The sequence below is a fragment of the Chroicocephalus ridibundus genome, chromosome 2 (genome assembly GCF_963924245.1).
Source record: "Chroicocephalus ridibundus chromosome 2, bChrRid1.1, whole genome shotgun sequence".
In the NCBI taxonomy this organism is placed as follows: Eukaryota; Metazoa; Chordata; class Aves; order Charadriiformes; family Laridae; genus Chroicocephalus; species Chroicocephalus ridibundus.
In genome coordinates this window covers 97,175,067-97,194,596 of record NC_086285.1, presented here as the reverse complement: position 1 = coordinate 97,194,596, position 19,530 = coordinate 97,175,067, and the positions used below count along the sequence as shown (strand labels likewise).

At 42.7% G+C, this 19,530-nt stretch overlaps 1 long non-coding RNA gene across 1 annotated transcript in view; it reads right to left on the bottom strand.

The window, feature by feature from the left end:
• LOC134511766 (uncharacterized) overlaps positions 1–19,530 on the bottom strand; it is a 107,402-nt gene that overhangs the window by 53,700 nt on the left and 34,172 nt on the right. The gene's annotated exons all lie outside the window — the stretch shown is intronic.

Here is a 19,530-nt window from a genome sequence, read left to right as displayed (position 1 = left end):
AATAAGATGAGGTTATTTAAGTGACAGCTCCTTGAAAAATTAGCCTAACTTCCTAATAACTGTACTACATAGCTTAAAGAAATCTAATTTTATCTCTGCTTCCCACACAGTAAATCTCCCTATCACATTCTTTCCTTGCTTCATTGCTATTTCTTTGCTTAATAATCAGCTACTTAAAAGATTGGGGATAATGTTAATAATAGGCAAATTAGATACACAGAAAAGAAATGTTTTCTGTGCTTTCAGAGGTACCCAGCATGACTGTCATTAAACCAAAACCGTGGCTTGAGGAGGGAGCCCGGAAACCTGGGCAGGCTGCAGTGGAACAGGGCAAAGACTCTGGCTAACTTCGTGTCGAGCAGACAACATTGGTCAGTGTTGCAATGGTAAAATATTTAACAACGGGAGCTCCGCTCCCCTTCAGCGTTTTTCTCCCATAAACTAATTAAGCTATAATATTATGAGCGCTTCCTTTCAGCCTAGGCTTTCCTTTTAGCATTACCATGGGCAGGCTGAGCAAAGCTGGGTTATTGCTGTGATGAAAAAAACTGGCACTACATTTTGCCTCAGTCTCCTTTATTATTTTTTTTCAAGCTCTACACAAAGGCACTCACATGCCCAGTGGCTCAATCTCACTTCCAATTAAGTCAATGATAAAACTCACATTGACTTAAATGGGAGCAGGTTTGCATCCCAAAGGCTAACAGTCAAGGCTTTTAACAGTCAGACTACTAATAGGGAAAGTAGAAAGAGTTAGAAAATGTCGCCGCCTTCTCTTTTCTTAGGAGCAATAATTCAAAGTGAATAGAGTAGACATGTTCAGTTTGAAATTATTTTCAGGGAAAAAAAATACGTAGTGAGTCTATTTATAATGTGGTGATTCAGCTCTTCTTAGAATATGTGTGGATGTATCTGCTGCAGAGAAGGAGGCAGCACATAGCAAGAATTACCAACTCTCCCTTTAAATACTTTGCAAGCCCTTTCTTAGCCCTTACTATATTCAGCCCTTACTATATTACCTAGCCTGTGCGGCAGTGTACACATGACTGGGTGTTAAAATGTTTTGGCCAATTAACTTGGCTATATTGGAGTCCACTGCCGAAAAAAGAGCAAAACACCCAGCATGCTCCAGTGCTTCCTCAGCACCGGCCTCCTGCTATGGACAGAGCCCCTACAAGGCTGAGGAAGAAAGAGGATTTTGGTTTTCTTTTTACAAAATTGACAAAATCAAGCAAAAGGGAGAGATCAGATTAACAACGGCCACATAGTATTAATTTCTCTCACATGATCCCATACACTTTCTGGGAGTGGGGGGGTAATCCACAAGCGAAAAAGGCTTTGGAGACAGCCAGGCAGAGACGCCCATGAACCCTTCAAAGGTAGCTGCTTCCATTCAACCCAGTATCCCCAGCGTCTGCGTGACTCCCACTCCTCACAGAGTGCGGAGGCACCCGCACAGAAGGGCAACGCTTCGGGAGCAGCGTTTTGGCTGGTGGCAGCCTGCTGGTGGTGGTAACTAATTTCTCCTCCTCTCCCCCTTCTCCTGCCGCTCGCACCAGCAGAGGAACAGGGATGCAGGCTGCGCAGTGACTAAGCTACAGTCCCGGCACACAGGGGCTTCTGCTGGCAGGGAGAGAGTAGGGAGGACATTGCTACCACTGACTGGGCCTTGAAATCTGCTACCTTGTGGGGTGGCACGCTGCAGTGAGCCAGTGCCTGGCTGATACTCGGCTCAATTCCGGCAGGCGTGCAGCTGGAGGCCTGCCACGGGAACCCTGCGGCTCCCTGCCTGGCGCCGCCCCACTATATACAATGGAATCATTCTGGGGAGTTTGACGCCATGGAAAGTTTGCAACCTTCTGCCAGCTGGATTTGATGTTTCTTCGGGGTGCCCGTGACAGCCATAGTTGTAACTGTGTGCCATGTATGGGAACAGGGAAGCCTGCCCTCCCCTGCCCTGCCCTGCTGTGCCCTGCCACAGTGTTGAAAGTATTTTCCATCTATTATGGGTATTGTTTGTTCATCACCTGGCGGATGCATTTCACCTATAGTTATGTCTTTCCACCAACACAGGATGCATTCCACCTACATTCTATCAGTGCCTTTTCTACTCCTTGCTTTTCCCCATTAGCAGAGTGGAAGGAAATGTGTTTGCCTTTTCTGGTGTTTATGATCAAGTTCAAATGGAGACCATTGAACTGTAGCGCTGCCTGACTAACCTGGTGCGATACGCCCATGCAGGAGGGAGAGGTAAAGGGGACAGCTTTTGTGAATGACATTCAAGTTCAGCTTGCAGGTTTGCAACTCAGAAAAATTGAAATGACTTGTGCAGCAAAGACTGGAAGCGAAGTTTCATGACCCGTTACTCTAACGGGAAGCCAGGTGGCTCAGCAGAAGTTGATGGAGTTGCTCTGGATGAACACGAGGGTAAGAGGCATCTATAGCATCAGCTCCCAAATGTTTGTACCTCTTCCCTCCGCAGTCCATGATCCAGAGAGTACGTCTGCACACACACACACATGCACTGTTTTTCTCTCTTTTTCTGCACCATTCTCTTTTCCAAACCTTTTTTGATTGTCATGGCTTCAGAATGCAACACAGTTCCAGCCTCCTTCTCTAATTAAAGCAGAGATCGTGGTTTTGCATTTCTGTGTCAAACGTTGAGGGCCAATGGCATTCCAACCAACCATAAAGTTCATACTGAAATAGAAGCTTGGTACAAGTACAAACTGCAAAACCTCTTGGAGGAGGAGGCAGTAAAGTCCTGGAGGCTGTGGGTCTGGGTCCCCTCCTCTTCCTCTCTCCCTCCCTCAGTCCTTGACTCTTCCTCCCTCCCTCCCAGCCTCCTTAGAGCAGTATGCCCAGTGCTGAGGGCCTTTGCCCATTCCCATGCTGTGGATGCCCTGACTCCAGCATGCGTCCCTCCTGCTCCAGCTGCACCGCATGACCTACAGACCCCCTCTGGCCCCATGTGTCTGGGAGCTGTTATCTGGCACCGTGAAGGCAAGGAAACGATGTACCATGGGCATTGTGTAGGAAATCCCGCCATCTCCCTGCTGCTGCTGCGGCTCTGCCTCATCTTTGGAGAGCAGAAACAGGGGAGAAAAGCATCAGCAGTGCAGTGGGACCAGGCAGGAGCCTGCCATTGAGGTGAGGGCACCCAGTGACTCCGTTACAGTTTGGTACTGTGTGCCTGGAGCCCAACCATGCTGCCACGGTGTCAGCGTGTCAGGCAGATGCAGGACGCGGCAGCATTCAGGACAGGGCTTGTATTGCCACAGCAGCCACTCTGCCTTTAAAAAAGGTAGACCGCTTTGAAAAATGTCTTCCCACAGATAGCTAGCTTTGCAGGCCAGTGTGAAGAGGGAAGAAATCTCCTCCACAGGCACTGATCTGACTCACCCTGTTACTCCCACTGTGATTTTGAGTCGACCCTGCGTCAGAGATACGGGATTGCCCTGCTAGATCTTGCCTCCCTCCCTTCCTTTGCCTGTGGGGTGGAGGGATGTCCCCCAAATGGCCTGTCTTGCCCAGCCTGGTCCCATTCAAGGAGCACTATGGGGGCCCCTGTGCTTGCCATGCCTCTTGGGCTCACCTTACTTTACAAGGATGCTCTCTTTCTTGACTACTGCAAGTTCACTCAAGGCTCTTAATGGATGCTTCCCCTGCATCATGACTACTGATAAAAATTCTTCATTAAAGTACTAAATTAATCTCTGCTGAATATATGAGACACAGCCTGAAGCCCACCTCAATCTCCATTAACTGCATTGTTCTCACAGCCAAGAGAAATAAGATTTATTTTAGTCAGTAAAGTGAACAAACACCACCTGTGATCCACTCAGGAAGCTGACCTCAGCTAGAAGGTGACATTTTTACTGTTCCTTTTTGACTATAACCAAGGCTAATGGTGCATGGATTATTATGCTTCCAGCAACGCTGCCTTTTTCAGTCGAAAATGAGGTTTTTGTCAATTAAATTCTCGGTGAAACAAAGACACGTACACCATACATATAATAATTCAATTTAAAAAACATACTGAAAGAAAAGAGCTTGAAAGAATGGCGCTGTAAATGACAGATAAGAAATTTTTTTTTGTGGCTTGAGTGAATTGCCACTTTTGTTAGCACGCTTTACATAGTGATCACAGACTGAATCAGCCTGCAAATATGAACAGCCCCTTTGCTTTCCAAGCAACTCGTTGGCTAAAGCAACTTACACAGTGCCACTGTTTTATGGCCAGTTACAGGCGACAGTTCCTCATCCCATCAGTATGGGGCTCTGACAAGAACTTCACAATTTGAAGAGGGATGAAGAAACTCTTTCAGTGAATTGCGTGAGACTTTCAAAGCATAAACAGAGCTTAAATGAGGATAAGGACACTTCTTTGTTACATCTGTTTTTCATGGTTAATGCAACTCCTGGTAAGTTCAGAGCCCGTAAGAGTGCAGGGTTTTTCCATACATGTTGCAAAGCAGGTTTCCTCCAGCAAAATCAAACGGTATGTGCCAAGCAGACAATGCCTTCCTGCTTTGTCCTTCAAGATGTACTGTGCCCAATTTCCTGCACATGGCATGACAGTGTTAAAAATACAGCCAGGGATTATGTATTAGAGCTTGCATTCTGCTACATGCTTTCTGCTGGGACTGTCTGAGGGTCTGAACTTAATAGGGCTCAACAACTCGAGGGCTCGTGAAAACAGAGGGGGCTGAGGGTGTTCAGAGAAAGGGGAGGAGGAGAACAGGAAGCAGAGAACAGATGAAATCACAAACGGTTCAGGCATGCTTGAGATAGATAAACTTTTAGATTTTGTGTCCCACACCCAGTCTCCTTCTCTGTCACCACCTGGGAACACAAGATGAAACCAGAGCCCCTACTGGGAGAGCCTGAATGATTGTGTCGACTTGTGCTGATCTGTGCAAGAAGGCAGACCAGGTGGGAATCACGTGCTCCAATTCAGGACCCAAAGGATGCGCGTGCCTCATATGAAAGGAGGGGAAAGAGAAAAGAGCCTTTTAAAGAAATACTTTAGGTCTGCTCAGGACTAAGCTTTCGTTCATTATTTGAAGCAAATCTTGTGAAGAAGATAAATTACAGGCAGTAAGACTAATACTGTAATGATTATTACTGTCAAAGGCACCTAACCCCTTCAGATTCACATGAAAATCCCTCTATCGCTGCATGTTGCACTGACAGAGCGGAGTAAGGGCTCTGACTAGCACAGGAAGAAAAAGCTCCCACTATTTTCATGCTTCATCTATGGTTTCCATAGCAGATTTGGCAACATCTCAAACCTTCCTCAGCCCTATACCTATTATCAGTTACGTTATGTTACAGTGCTGCATTTTAATTGCTATGTTTTCTGAGACAGAGGGAGCAGAATCTAAATATATCTCAAGCGCCAGCAGTGATATTTAGCACAGCTACCATAATTAAGTATTCAGCCATCGCCAACAAATAAAATTCTCACTTGAGCAAATAGGTGCTCTGAAAAACACCTGAATGTTTGAAAAAAATCCATTTTCTGTTATTTTAATATCATTAGGAGGCCTTGGCTTTCTTGATTGGCGGGGCGTGCATCTAAACTGCCAAGAAATTACCCATTCTCGATTACAGCTCTTCTTCTATGAATGCGGACACTGACAGCTCTTACAAAGATGCTCAGCTAGGAACCTTTTTCTCCTTTAAGGGAAATGAAATATTACTGAGTTAAAACCACCGATTACAGTTTATAATAACAATACTTCCTGGAAAAAAAGAATTAAACTATACTTAAGTGCTGGTTTTTTTTTTCTTTAAACTAGGGGTTTGGCTACAGTCTGATGTTAACTACTTGCAAAAATCTTCTCAACTGGTACATCTAGCTGGTAGATCCCAGAGAAAAAATATACCCCTCTTCCGCAGCATAGACATATTTTTCTGTTGTACCATTTGCTTTGTATTTCTAGTGCAAAACTTAATGTACGCAATAGAAGTAAGGGATTTGAATGAAGATCACTGGAAAAAAACCACGAAGTACATCCTTCACTTCTGAGTATTTTAGAAAGCTCTTGGAATTTTTGCTAGCCCATGTGGGATACTTTAGAAAGGGGAAAATCACCAGGTAAAATGCTTAGGCTGGAGTAAACTGGTGCAACTGCAGAGATTTATACCCAGATCTCTGCTCTTCTGTCTAAGTACACGCTTCCCGGTTTTCTCATGAAGTATTGTCTCCTCTGAGGGAGAGACTGTAAAGTTCTTCTCACTCCCTTTTCCCTCAGAAAATGTCTGAACATGACTGGTGTTTGAGAATACTGAGAGACGGAGCTTCTCTAGCAAGAATTTTCAAATGATCATGTTTTACGCTCCTGGGATTGAAAGAGATGCTGGAGGCGAAGACACGCACACAGAGATGCAACAACTGGGCTTTTCAACCCAATGGGAGTTAATGGGGCAGTGAATGGCACTGGAGCATTTGTCTCCCGTGGGTTATTTTGCTAATTCTTTCTGCTGACTTCCACTAAAGATCAGGAGGACAAACTGAATACTCTAAATGGCATTAAAAACTAAGCCAGGAGTACTGACCCAGAAGGACACTTCCTGAATGAAAGCACTCTCATTTAAATGATAGCTACACAAACTGTGCAGGGAACACTGAGCCTGATCAGAGAAATGAAGGTGAGAACATTTATTTACTTTTCTTATAACCGCCTTTTTATTTTTCCTGCAATATTCCATAATATTAACCACAATATTCATCAGGTAAAGGAATCTTCAAAAAAATCTGCCTTGTGACGATCCAAGGATCAGCTCCTGCTATTCCTAATCCCCTGATCAGAGCTTTGTTTTGTGTGTATTGACACTGAAATCAATGAATAAAGAATGGGGCAAAGACTGAATGATCATAGACAGTCTGGAAACATTCTCTAAATTATTCAGATCTTACCCCAAAATTTAACTGTGTTTATTGCCACATGAGGACACGTGTCTTTGTAGCTTCCTACAAGATGTTAAAATGGAAGGATTGGAACAAAAGCATTTTTAATCACCCATGTTATTTTAACAACTCAAAATACAAATCCAAAGTCCTCCTCTGGGTGTTTCAGTGGCATACACATTTTCTTAATGCAGATATGATATCTTCATCAATGACATAGACAATGAGATAAAGTGCACCCTCAGAAAGTTTGTGAATGACAACAAGCTGAGATGTGCAGTTGACATGCCTGAGGGGAAGGGATGCCATCCAGAGGGACCTGGAAGTAGCTCAAGAAGTGGGCCCATGTGAACCTTGTGAGGTTCAACAAGGCCAAGTGCAGGATCCTGCATCTGGGTTGGGGCAATCCCCAGCGTCAATACAGGATGAAGGGATTGAGAGCAGTCCTGAAGGGAAGGATTTGGGGGTACTGGTTGATGAAAAGCTGGACATGAGCCGGCAACGTGCGCTCGCAGCCCAGAAGGCTAACCGTATCCTGGGCTGCATCAGGAGAAGCATGGCCAGCAGGTCGAGGGAGGTGATTTGTTGGAGGATTTTTAGTACAAAGGGGTCATCCTGTGAACACTCCAAGCACCGAAGAATTGCTAACAACTATGTAGGCCAAGCACCGAAGAATTGCTAACAACTATGTAGGCTTTGTTAGTTTGAAGGCTATGTGAAAACATTGTAGCAATGTTAGAAATGCTGAGACCAACAAGATATGAGAAAGTGTGCTGAATTCAGTGTGCGAAATGTAGAACTTCACCCAGGATATAGGAGGGGTGATTGTCCGCGTGGACAGATGCTTTAAGCCAATTATAATATGTTGCTTACCGCATGCACAGCTTGTGCAACCAATCAGCAAATTGTCAGCAGAACGTCTATAATAACTGAGCTATCTGTGCAATAAACTGGCATTAACCTGATCATATTGGTCGTTGTGTTATTGTCCGAGCCTTCCGCGTTGACAGTGATTCTCCCCCTCTGTTCCACTCTCGTGAGACCCCACCTGGAGTACTGCATCCAACTCTGGAGCCCCTACTACAAGAGAGACATGGATGTGCTGGAACATGTCCAGAGAAGGGCCACAAAGATGATCAGAGGGCTGGAGTACCTCTCCTATGAGGACAGACTGAGAGAGTTGGGGTTGTTCAGTCTGGAGAAAAGAAGGCTCCGAGGAGACCTTATAGTGGCCTACCGGTATCTTAAGGGGGCCTACAAGAAAGCTGGTGAGGGGCTTTTTAGGATGTCGGGTAATGGTAGGACTAGAGGGAATGGATTAAAACTACAGATGGGTAGATTCAGATGGGACGTTAGGAAGAAGTTCTTCACCATGAAGGTGGTGAGGCACAGGAACAGGTTGCCCAGAGAAGTTGTGGAAGCCCCATCCCTGGAAGTTTTTAAGGCCAGGCTGGATGGGGCTCTGAGCAACCTGATCTAGTGGGAGGTGTCCCTGACCATGGCAGGGGGGTTGGAACTAGATCATCTTTAAGGTCCCTTCCAACCCAAACCATTCTATGATTCTAAGATGTCCCTGCCTGTTGCAGGGGAAGCTGGACTAGATGACCTTTAAAGGTCCCTTCCTACCCAAACTATTCTATGATTCTACGATATTTAAAACATTTTATCCCAGTACATTCAGTCTAATTAAGTATTAAAAAGGAAGATTCAGTTAAGTATACTTTAATACTTTATTAGATGGGTCATACTGGCGTGCAATATTTTAAACAAGTGGCAAAGTTAAGCCAAAACAGAGAAATCATATTGCAGCTCCTACTCAATCTGAGGCTCACCCTGAAATCAGCTGCTCAAGAAGTGAAAAATTTGTCCCAGTGAAAAGCAAAAAAATTGAATACTAATCATAGGCATGTTCTCTGCTCAAAACATGTGAGATTACTTAATTCTATGTCTACTGAAAGCTCACACCTACAACTGCTGAATTACAGAAACAAAACTGCTGAATTTCAAAAGGGCAGATCATGAGGACCATTTAGTGTTTAATTCAGTGATTCTAGTCAAATTTGCAGAAAGAAATAAAAAGACCAATGCCAGTGGCATTGTAAGCACAGTAACTTTTACTACCTGATTCAGATCTTTCAATCTGCATTCAAGAACAGGTGGAAATCTGACATCTCTGGATCTAGGAGAAAGCTTCAAAGTCTAATGCCGAGGATCACATTCCTGAGTCGTCTGCTCTCAGACGTTCAGTGAAGTCCCACGCCCGTACCCGTCTCTCACTCTCTCTTTACACCTCTTTCATGTTGGTTTCTTCCACTTGTCTCAGACTCAGTTGAAAAGATGTGCCCCTCTGGCTGCAACACAAGACACGAGGGTTCAGAAAAGCTCCCATGTCCTGTGTTGTAGCCGGAGGTCTCACAATAGTTTAGAGCCAACCCTCTGGAGTGCAGGCTCCTTTTGCAGGCACAGCTCTTTTCCTGCACTTCTGAATTCAATCTATGTGTCAATCTGCGAAAGAGAAGCGGAGAAGAATGGAAATCAGGTGCTCATGGACAGCATGCGGATAACACTGTGTGCTATTGCTACTGTCAACATTGCAAATGGAAAAACGACCCAAGTAGCTGCCAACCTGGGGCAGAAAGGTCAAGTTCAGACCCGGAGTTAAAAGCTGCCATTCAGTTGACCTCAGCAAAGACACGTCACCTCACAGCAGCTTGAATTAGCTCTAATACCTTTCCAGCATGATCTCCAGATCTTGAAGACTGAAAGCATGTCTTTGGCAACTTTGCCAGCACCTATTCTTTCAATGGCAGATAAAGCTAAGCAAATAATTAGCAGCTAATCATGTATAAACAAATTCTGCCTTTTGTTTCTTGTTTGCAAATTGCCCTTACACGGATCACAACATTTCCACATTTATTATGCAGAATTATTTATGAATGCCTTCGTAATTAATAATTCCAGGTCTGCAGATCACTCGTAAGGAGTTGCAAATCACATTGCATTTCTTAATTATATAAGCCATGTAAAACTTATTCCTGATGAGGTTAGTTGTCTAATTAACTAACTGACACTGTGGATATGCAGCTCAAGAAATCACTTTTGGTAAACATTCAAACTTTTGAATTTAAAATGGGCACTGCTGAGAATAGTTTCTGCTAATAAAGCTCCATGGCAAATATCCACAGAAAACAACCCCTAGAAATGGTTCAAAGAGTTAAATTGGAATTCACTTATGAATCCAAGCGGATATTCACAGGACAGCATGTTTTTTTTTACTGCTTGCTCAACTCAAGTCATAAATTAATTCTAACCAAAATGTTCAGAGCTGTTGTTGAATTTCATATGAGCACAGTATTTACTTGTATGTGTTCTCTTCCTTACGGACTTACAATTCATTCCCAACTGAAATGCTCTGAGAGGCAGATCTTGAAAAGACTTTTTTTTTTTTTTATAAATGTCAATCCAGTACAGTACATTGCTGTGCATTACAATAAAGATCAGCAATTTAGAGCCAGGTATACAAGATTATTGCTATCTCTGTTCAAAATATCTTTGGCAGATTTATTGCTTTTTTGTCCCTGACTCTCTACATATCACTTTTATGCTGTCGCTACTTCGTCTACTTCGTTTGGTACTTTTTCTTCTCCAAACAAACTCGAAGAAGTGGGAGAGGAAATGAAGTGTACTTAGCTGCTATTTTTATGAAGGTGACCCACTGAATGCCTGCTCAGGCACTTTGATGATAAGTACTCACATTAATAGAACTTAGTAAATTACATAAGCTGTTTGCTCTAAAATGATGAACTTCTGTTCAAAAGATTTTAAAATTTTTCTTTAAACTTTCCTATCTACTTCAAATAAAACGCACAGCTATCAGCTTTGTTCATTTCCAGACTTATCTCACATGGAATAAAGTGCAGTCCAACCAGTCACAGCTCAGATTAGGCAAACGACAAAGCTATGAATTAAAAGATCTTTCCACATGAGTGTATCAAAAGGAATGCTGTCAGTATTTTTGACAATAACATGGCTCTTAAGGTTGTCTAATGATGAGTGCAACAACAGATTTCAGCTGTTCGTCTGCAACTTGACGAACCCCCAAATCTTTTTGTGTAAGTATTCTGAGATTTTTGCAATGAATGATATAGTTTATCTAGAAATCAGTTATTTCCAGCCACCTGCCTTTCTTATCTTAGCTGCATAGTAAAAAAACCTCAACCATTTTTACATTCAGCGTGAAAAAAAAAAATCACACCAAGCTCCATCTGTCTTACCAATTCCCTAAACTGTGCCTATACAGGCACTAAAAGGAAATCAAAACACAGAGTACTAGAAACTTGGGACCTAGAATTAATCTGCTTTTTACAGAAAAATTATGTTCAGATAAAGCTAAAAGATTCACTCCATCCCCATTACAGCAAGGAAATTCAAGGTTAGAGCTGAAATTGCATCCTTAAAGATTTGCTGATGCCCTGTGGAAAAAGCATGAAAATCATCTGGGTTAGCGAAGATTCTGTTTAATTAGTCTGTATTTCCTTCTTTTGTGTCTCCTCGTTTTTGTTCACTGAAGGCGTTTTGAAGAGAAGTTACTCTGAGTTCACAAGCCTCTCTGGAATGATCTCGCTGTCTGCTCCGTGAGACGTCTCAAATAGGAAGCAAGATGCTTTAGCACTGCTACCTGCTCTATACAACGCAGCCTTTTACCTGTTTTATACTACCAACAGGGGTAAGTCAATTTATGGATAAATGGCAAACCTGCTCATTCCTCAGGATTCATTTCCCTAGTCTGACAGTACAATCATCTTTCACTCCATGGCTATAAACTTTGAGTCATGATGAATACTGATGGGATGGAGGGCGAGGGAGAGATTTGCAAATCACCTCTTGTGTGGTGTTTCACTCCCCTCTCCCCTGGCACAAGTGGGAAGCTGGTACGGCAGACTGCAGAGAACGATCATGGAAATTTGGCCTCTCAGCTGAGCTGTTCAGCGTAATGTTCACAGTGAGCCATTCGAGAACAATCAGCAGCAATATCATTAGCCAGACAGTCATTACTTCTATGGTTTGCATAAGGAGCAAGACCGGATAAAATGCGCTCATATGACTACAGAGGTGTCCAAGGGTCCTTCCCCGAGCTGAGGAGCTGCCATTCCAGACCTGTCCATCAAATTAAATCTCTAAACTGGAGGTCTGAAGGGAATTTTGCCTGCCACCACCAAACCCACCCTTAAAATTTGGTGGTGTGGCTGGACCCAAAATGGGAAAGGGGTTATTTTCCAGTTCCAGAAACACATCACAGGGATACTGAAGCCACAGAATGTGAATTTGAACTCACGCCAGGGTGATTTGTCCTCATCTTCAAGCCATTAAATGTAAACTAGCACTTTCTTTTGGATCTGGATACTGCCTTCTCTGCCCATTACTATTATTAGTTAAGGGAGACATTTCTTGCCACTGTTGGAATCAATTTGCTTTCCCAGCCCCCATTCTTTGTCGCAATTTTTGAGTTTGTGACAAATACCCTTTTGTTCTTTTAATTAAATTTCACATCTGTTCCACACCAGTTCACCTCATTCTTTGGAGAGGACAGTCTTGCTGGGAGACACTAAAAATTTCAGTCATTTTATAGAAAATAGATGTGAGTATGTGTTACAATTTACCTAACCACTGTGAATTAATTTGGTGTTTAAGGTGACACTGTACTAATTACATATTAGCACATTAATGTAGCTGCAGGCTGTAATCATTTCCCTTTGAATGAACAGTGCACACTTTCAGCAAAGTCCTCAAGAACTGTTTTGGAATGCAAGAAAGCAATAATCAATTCTCTTGTTGCTCCTACTTCAAAATAAAGCAAAGAATTGTCTAACTTTATTTTTAAGAACATCAATCTCTTTTTATTATTAGCAAAACATTTTTGACAAACTCTGCCTTTACATGAACACAAACCCTTGTTGTACTCAATAGGTACACATCACCGCAGGCAGAATTTGGCCCTCGGTGACCTTAAGCTCTCCGTGAGCCCAATCTTCTTCTAATCTGTATTCACTGTGGGATTTCCCTCATTCCAGGCTCCAAAGCCTTATAACCATGCAACCTGGGACAAGGCCTCTGCGGGACATGTGGCAGTTCTGCTTTGACATGGTCATGCACAAGCATTTATCAATAGTGACTGTTAAACTTTAACTAGCATAATTTGAGAGAGCGAGAGGCAAGGAATTTACTTTTAAACATGGAAAGCTTTATACGATATTTTCTGAATTAAAGACTGCAATTTGAAATAATCCTGTAAATTGAAAATCTATATCTGATGTGGCTGAAGGGGGACATCTAGACCTGACTGTCTTAAATATAGATTTTAAATCAATATGAGTAGTTTTGGAGCATTACCGTTCAAGGATTTTGTGCCACCGCTGTTAAAGCATTATTAATTCATGTTCTTATCTTTCTCATTTCATAAAGTGTAAGGGTTTTTTTGGTGCAAGTCTATTAATGTAGGAACTACAATCCATCTTTTTCTATTTCGTCTTGGTATTGTCTGCCCAGATCAAAGTTAGATTATAACACAGAGTGAATTTCATAAATTATTTTGAATGATTTTACAGAAAAAAAAAGGAGAAAAAAATGCAGGTTAAAGTCAGAAGCACATCACATATCACAGATTTTACCAAGAAGCAGTCAAGACTCTTTGCTTGAGATAATATGCTAAAACTCAGCAATAAAAAGTTTGTTTAATTTCTAAAGATGGCAGATGTCATAAAAAAAAGAGGCTGATGCAAAAATAAAGCCTCCAGAGTCTGGCAGTTCTGTTCGGATGTCAATAAAAGATAATGTAACCTGTCAAATTTGCAAGCATGTTTTATCCAACCGTCGCATTCTACCTTCACCACTCAAGCATTACCTTCCAGGAAACATCCGCATCTGCCTGATTATCCTAAAGTAATTCTGATGAAGAGAGCAGGTTGCAAATTAAAAGTGTCTTTCTCTTCCCAGTTTTCTCTCTCTCCCCCCCACCTCACTTTTTTAATCCTTCATTTTCTACAGTTCAGCTAATTTTTTCTTGAAAGGTTAAGGAGCTAGCAATTATTTCAATGGCTCTTACAGCTTTAGGGTAAGTGTTTCATCTGGCCTTTATTATAAGGAGCTTCCCTTCATGCTTCATACTTGATGTCTCCTGTTGAACACTGAGGTTACTCTAGAGTTGTGGTACAACAGTAACTTGGGAGATGCCGAGTCTTGTTCCTACTGCAGCATACAAACCGTAGTATGGAGATGGCCCGTAGTTGCCACGGATGGGTTGTCATGCTTCACACTCCATTGAGCTGGTGTTGCACCACCAGACAAAATACTAAAGGCTTCTGCTGGTTTTATGCTGATTTAGACATATTCCCTTTGGAGAAAGATTTTTTCTTTCCTGTATCCATTATGATTTTTCCAAACATTTTAATTTGTCTTCTATTAAGCCAGCCATCACATTTTTTACCACCCGTTCATACATTGTGACTTTGCAAAGTTTTGGAGGTTGCTTGACTATTTCCACTGTGTATTCTCAGTTCTGGAAAGAGGCCCAAAAAAAGCCCACAGTCACAACAAATCGAGCGTTTATTTTGAGGCTTCTGCTGACAGCCCTCATCACTGAACTGAGGAAGTTTGCATCATATCCCCATGATATCTCTTCGTCTTGTTATGCTTGATGGACTCAATCACCCTGGCCACTGTGTTTCTGGAGAATCTGCCCAAGTTCTGCATCAACCTGCAAAGAAAGTCTGAAAGTCAAAAGATCTGTTGCTTACTTTCCAGCTGTAACACAAACATGCATAAAATGCATGAATCAATCAAGGTCACAGCTATTTCAGGAGCCCAGAAGGGTGGAACATTGAGTCAAGGTGAAAATGCTTGTGCTAGTGATTCTCCAGCATCAGTATTTAGCAAACCCATCCCTGTGCAAGCATTCCCTCCTTAGGCAGAGGTGGTTTATGCTGTGAGAGGGCTGCTGTTCATTATTCAGCAGCTCGGGTAGCACAGAGAAAGCCCATCTCCACAGACAAAACCAAAAATGAGACAGGCATTAATTCCTAAACAAAAAGTCTCTCTTTCCTAAATCAAGGAAAAGAGAGGGGAAGCTGGCTTAGCACTTCCACTCACCACAGAAGAAATCCCACAAAACTGCCATTTTCACCCCAGGATCAGCATCAGTTTGGGAGAAAGGCTGTCGACACAAGCTCTGTCTCGTCAGGCAGTGCTGTGCTCCCATGGGCTGGCTCTCTGCGGCTGTGCTCTCCTCACTGGGAAGCCACCCGCACGTGCCTGCTGCCACGTGCATGCACCCTCCGATGGGGATGCTGTGGCTTGCACGGCTCAGCCTCCTTTGCCTCCCTGTTCCTGCAGGGTGAGGACGCAGGAGGAGACTGTCATTGTTATTATGACAGGCCATAATTTTTTTTCCCCACTTCTTATTCAGCCGTGACTCGAGCTGTCCTTCTCCCACAGAATGCGCTTGTGTAACAACACCCGCGTCCTGCTTCTGCACAGTTAACGCTGTCTTTCCACCGCTTTGTGGGTACCAATTTACAAAGCAGAATTAGGCAGTCAGTTATTAAAACTGATCTAATTAATTAAATGAAGTAGCACCAAGGGAAGGCATGCAGCTATACCCGTGGACTGATACAAAAGTCTCATCTAGTGATACTCTTCACTGATACCGTGACCCTCAAACATCTCCACGAGCTGGAGACATGCCACTGAATACTGCTTCCTCGAGAACTGAGCAGCTATTACAGACATTTTATGTCTGGGACTGCTGCAGCTTACTGGCTCATCTACGGTTATATGGAAAGTGTGGGGCAGAATCAGCAACGAAAATAAGATTATAAAGCTGAGGAGTGAGTAGGCATCTACAGATGGATGTAAAAATCCTCTGCAGGTTTTGAGCTGGTGTCCAAAGGGCACCAGAAAATAGGGTTGGACACTGCGTGCTTGGTGTGTCACACCGACATACACAAACAAGCCTCCAAGGTGCCGTCAGCCACGCGCAGCACTTGCCACGTAGCTCCTCCCAACCAGCCTCCGGATCCAAATTGCAAATAAAGCCTGTAAACTTTACCTCCCCAGAAACTGATTTTCATATTCACTGTTAAGCCCCTGTTGGTGTTGTCTGTGGTAAGTAATTGAAACACGGTGAATAATGGAGCCGATGATGGATTTAGTGATGTCCTAAATTTGCCAGTCTGTAGGTGGTTTTGTCCATTGCTACTTCCTTCCAGTACTAACTACTGACTACTGCTTCCAGAATTAAATACTCTATATGAAAAAATTGTTCCCACAGCACAACTGACAGAAATTTGAAATGATATAATAATAATGTACAGTCCATTTGCTGTCTAATGTATGTGTGGGATTGAATAGCTCTTTGCGATATATTCCCTTCTTGCTAAATTACTCTAACTTCAAACTGAATTAAAGTAGTTAGTTGCCACTACACCACTGAACTTTGATAGCTGGATCCATTCCAAAACTTGGGACTGCAGTCACTTTTCTTGCAGAAATTCACAAATAAGGGAAAAAGACAAGTTAAAAAAAAAAAGAAAAGGAAAAAGAAAACCAGCTTATTCCATTCTCTAAGCTCTGCTTCGTTCACCAGTCTGGAAAGTGTGATTAGGACTGTGAAATGTGTATCAGCTGGAAATGTCCCGACAAGGCGGGGGTCTGCTGTGTACGTGTTCCCAGTCTCTTCTTCCACGGCAGTAGAACAGCTACATCTCAGACTGTATCTGTGTGTTTATCCGTATACCAATAGACACATTTAAGAACAACAACCCCGCTGGTAATTTTTCCTTACACAATGGCTTGCCAGCAACACTATGGGAAACGCATGTGGACACCTGCTATCAAATTCATTGCAACAGCTTCTAACACCATTAGCTCATGTCCCTCTGTTTTCCATTAGTGCCAGCTATGCTGAACTGTGTGGGAACACAACAAATTATGGAACATACAAAATTATACTGAATTATTACACTATACAAGTATTGCTGCTAGAATCCTACCCATAGGGCACACGTTAGCTCTAGCTTAGTTGCTGCTTAGGCATGTTAGGCTGTAACTGTGACTGTAATAAGTCATGCACTCAGCCATAGCCATTTACTAACATGTCTGCATTACAGTTGACTACAGTATTTGCTTTTAAACGGGTCCCACTGTACCACGTTGGCAAAGGGACAAAGTCGGTAAGAAAGTGTTTGCACTGGACATGTCTGGTACCTGTATGCATAGCACAGACCTCCTGGTTTATTGTATTTGCTTGGTAGTGAAGGATCTAGGCAGACACAGCCTGATGAAACTGGCTAGCAGAGAATCAAACTGCTGTATTCTCCATGTCTTTGATTACTCTTCAGCTCAGTGAAATCTTTGTGCAAAGTCCTTCTGACTCTGAATGAGCACAAGTATGTCCATTCCAGTTCTTAAGAACATAAAAGACTATGCTACTGCCCTGTTCATAGATGCCCTTCTGTAACCCAGCCCTCTGAAAGAACAAAAGCATTCACTTAAGGAAGGAATAACATACAAGGCATTTTTTGAAGTTCAGACTATTGAAGTAAAGTATTTGAGCATTTAATATACTTCAATGACTACTCTTGCAGCTAACTGCAAAAGAAGAACAGACATGCAAAAATAGTAAGTAACTAGTCCAGGGTCACAGTCTGTGGCTACAGTGTCTGGCAAGGGCAGCATCAAAGCTTAAATACTCCCCAAACTGAACATGCCCGCTGTACAGGGGTGAGCCTGAAAGCACATTTGCTGGTTGAGCTGGGAAATGCTCTCCAAGGCACGTGCCCTAGCAAGACCAGCATATTAGTGCATGGCTTTCAGAGTCTGCTGACACACATTGTCCACTGCCTGCCTCCAAGGCAGCCACACAAAGGAGGTGAGAAGGAAGCACAAGGAAGCAAAGGATGTCCCTTTTGCACCTACTCGGGAGACAACCCTTTCAAAGTGCTGTAGATAGATCAAAGGTGCTCAACAGATTCTCTTGAATATCATTTAACGCTTTCCCCATCTCCCAGAGTCAAAGGTACTTTGGATGGAAAATCTCAAATTTTGGGCAACTTCTGGGGGCATCATGTTCAATACTGGGAATGCAATGAACAGATAACAGAACAGAAGGTTCCCAAAGATAGCCTTGGGAGTGAAAATGGGAAAAGGGAAACAGAAAACAAAGGAATCAAGTCTCTATACATTCCTTATGGGAACCATTCAGCAATATAGTCCTTGGTTGCTACAGGTGTCACTAGCTCTTCTGCAACATTGTTAATAAAAACTATCAGCAACAAAAAATACTTTGGTTGGATTTTGTATTTAAGTTAATTAAAACGGCTTAGATTAAACAGCATCATGCGTTTACACAAAGTGCATGTGTCATCTGTATAAAGTGTCTCTGAGTAAATCTAGATTAGAGTTTGTGGTCCAATTTTAATTCAAGTGAATTGGCTGTAAATGAATTTAAAGACAGTGGATGGTGACCAGAGCATGCTAAGAATGCTTGGTTCAGTGTGGGCTGAGCTCCAGAGCAGAGGATGTCCAGTGATAGCAAATACATTAGAGCTGGATGCCAAGGGACAGCAAAGAAGTTTTTGGTGGGATGTGACATGAATTTGGAGCTCTGTACATTTGCTACAGTCAGTCAGATGAGAGGACAGAGCTGGAGAAGGTTTTAGCTATGCACGTATGAAAGATAGCAACAGCAACTGGTAGTTTTCAGTGTGACTTTCAGTCTGGACTGTCTGTGTGTGAGAAGTAGCACGAGGAGACCAGGCATGCTGAGAGCTGACCCTTGTGATGGAGCTGGTGGTGAGCTATACTGCTTCAGTTTTTGCCAGGGCTCTGGTGCAGCAGGGCTAAAATCCACCAGACACCAATCTCCTGTCAGCTTCAACAGAAGAATACGTGCTTAAATAATCTTTGGGGACTTGTGTACAAAATGGTATTAGTGCCGTCATCTGTCAATCCACCTAGGGAAGTCTTCATCTCCAGCTTGGGAGATACTGCTTACAGAGGTGGGAGAAGGTGGCAGTCTGGGAAGTGTGTAAAATAATGTATTTATATAAGCAACAAAAAAAATTACAATAAAGGGAATACTAGTATTCAGTAAATGAGGACTTGTATTTCTCCTTAAGAGGCCATAGACAGGTAAAATTAGCCCCTGTAGCTGTTCTAGTATTCAGACAGACAGATTACCTTTGTAGTCCCACATAAAAGAATACAGGTAAAGGAGAAATTAGCTATTGAATAAAAACCTTCTCTGGGGTTCAAATGTTCAAAAATTCTTCCTCCCGTAAACACTGTTTTTCTAGCTCTAACCTAAGTAAAAAAGAAAAGAAATCTCCATCACTCGAAATTATGCTCATTTACAAAACATATACAGAAACAGTCTCTACAACAAATCTCTGTGTCTTGTTGTAAGCAGGGAGGCATCAAAATCCATAATAACAGCATTTATAAGAGAAAGATCAATATGGCATCTGGTATTTCAAAGGCAGAAAATGATTCTATTAAATTTCTACTTGTAGAAAATGCACTGGACAAAATACCTAAAACCCATAGTGGGTTTTAGCGTC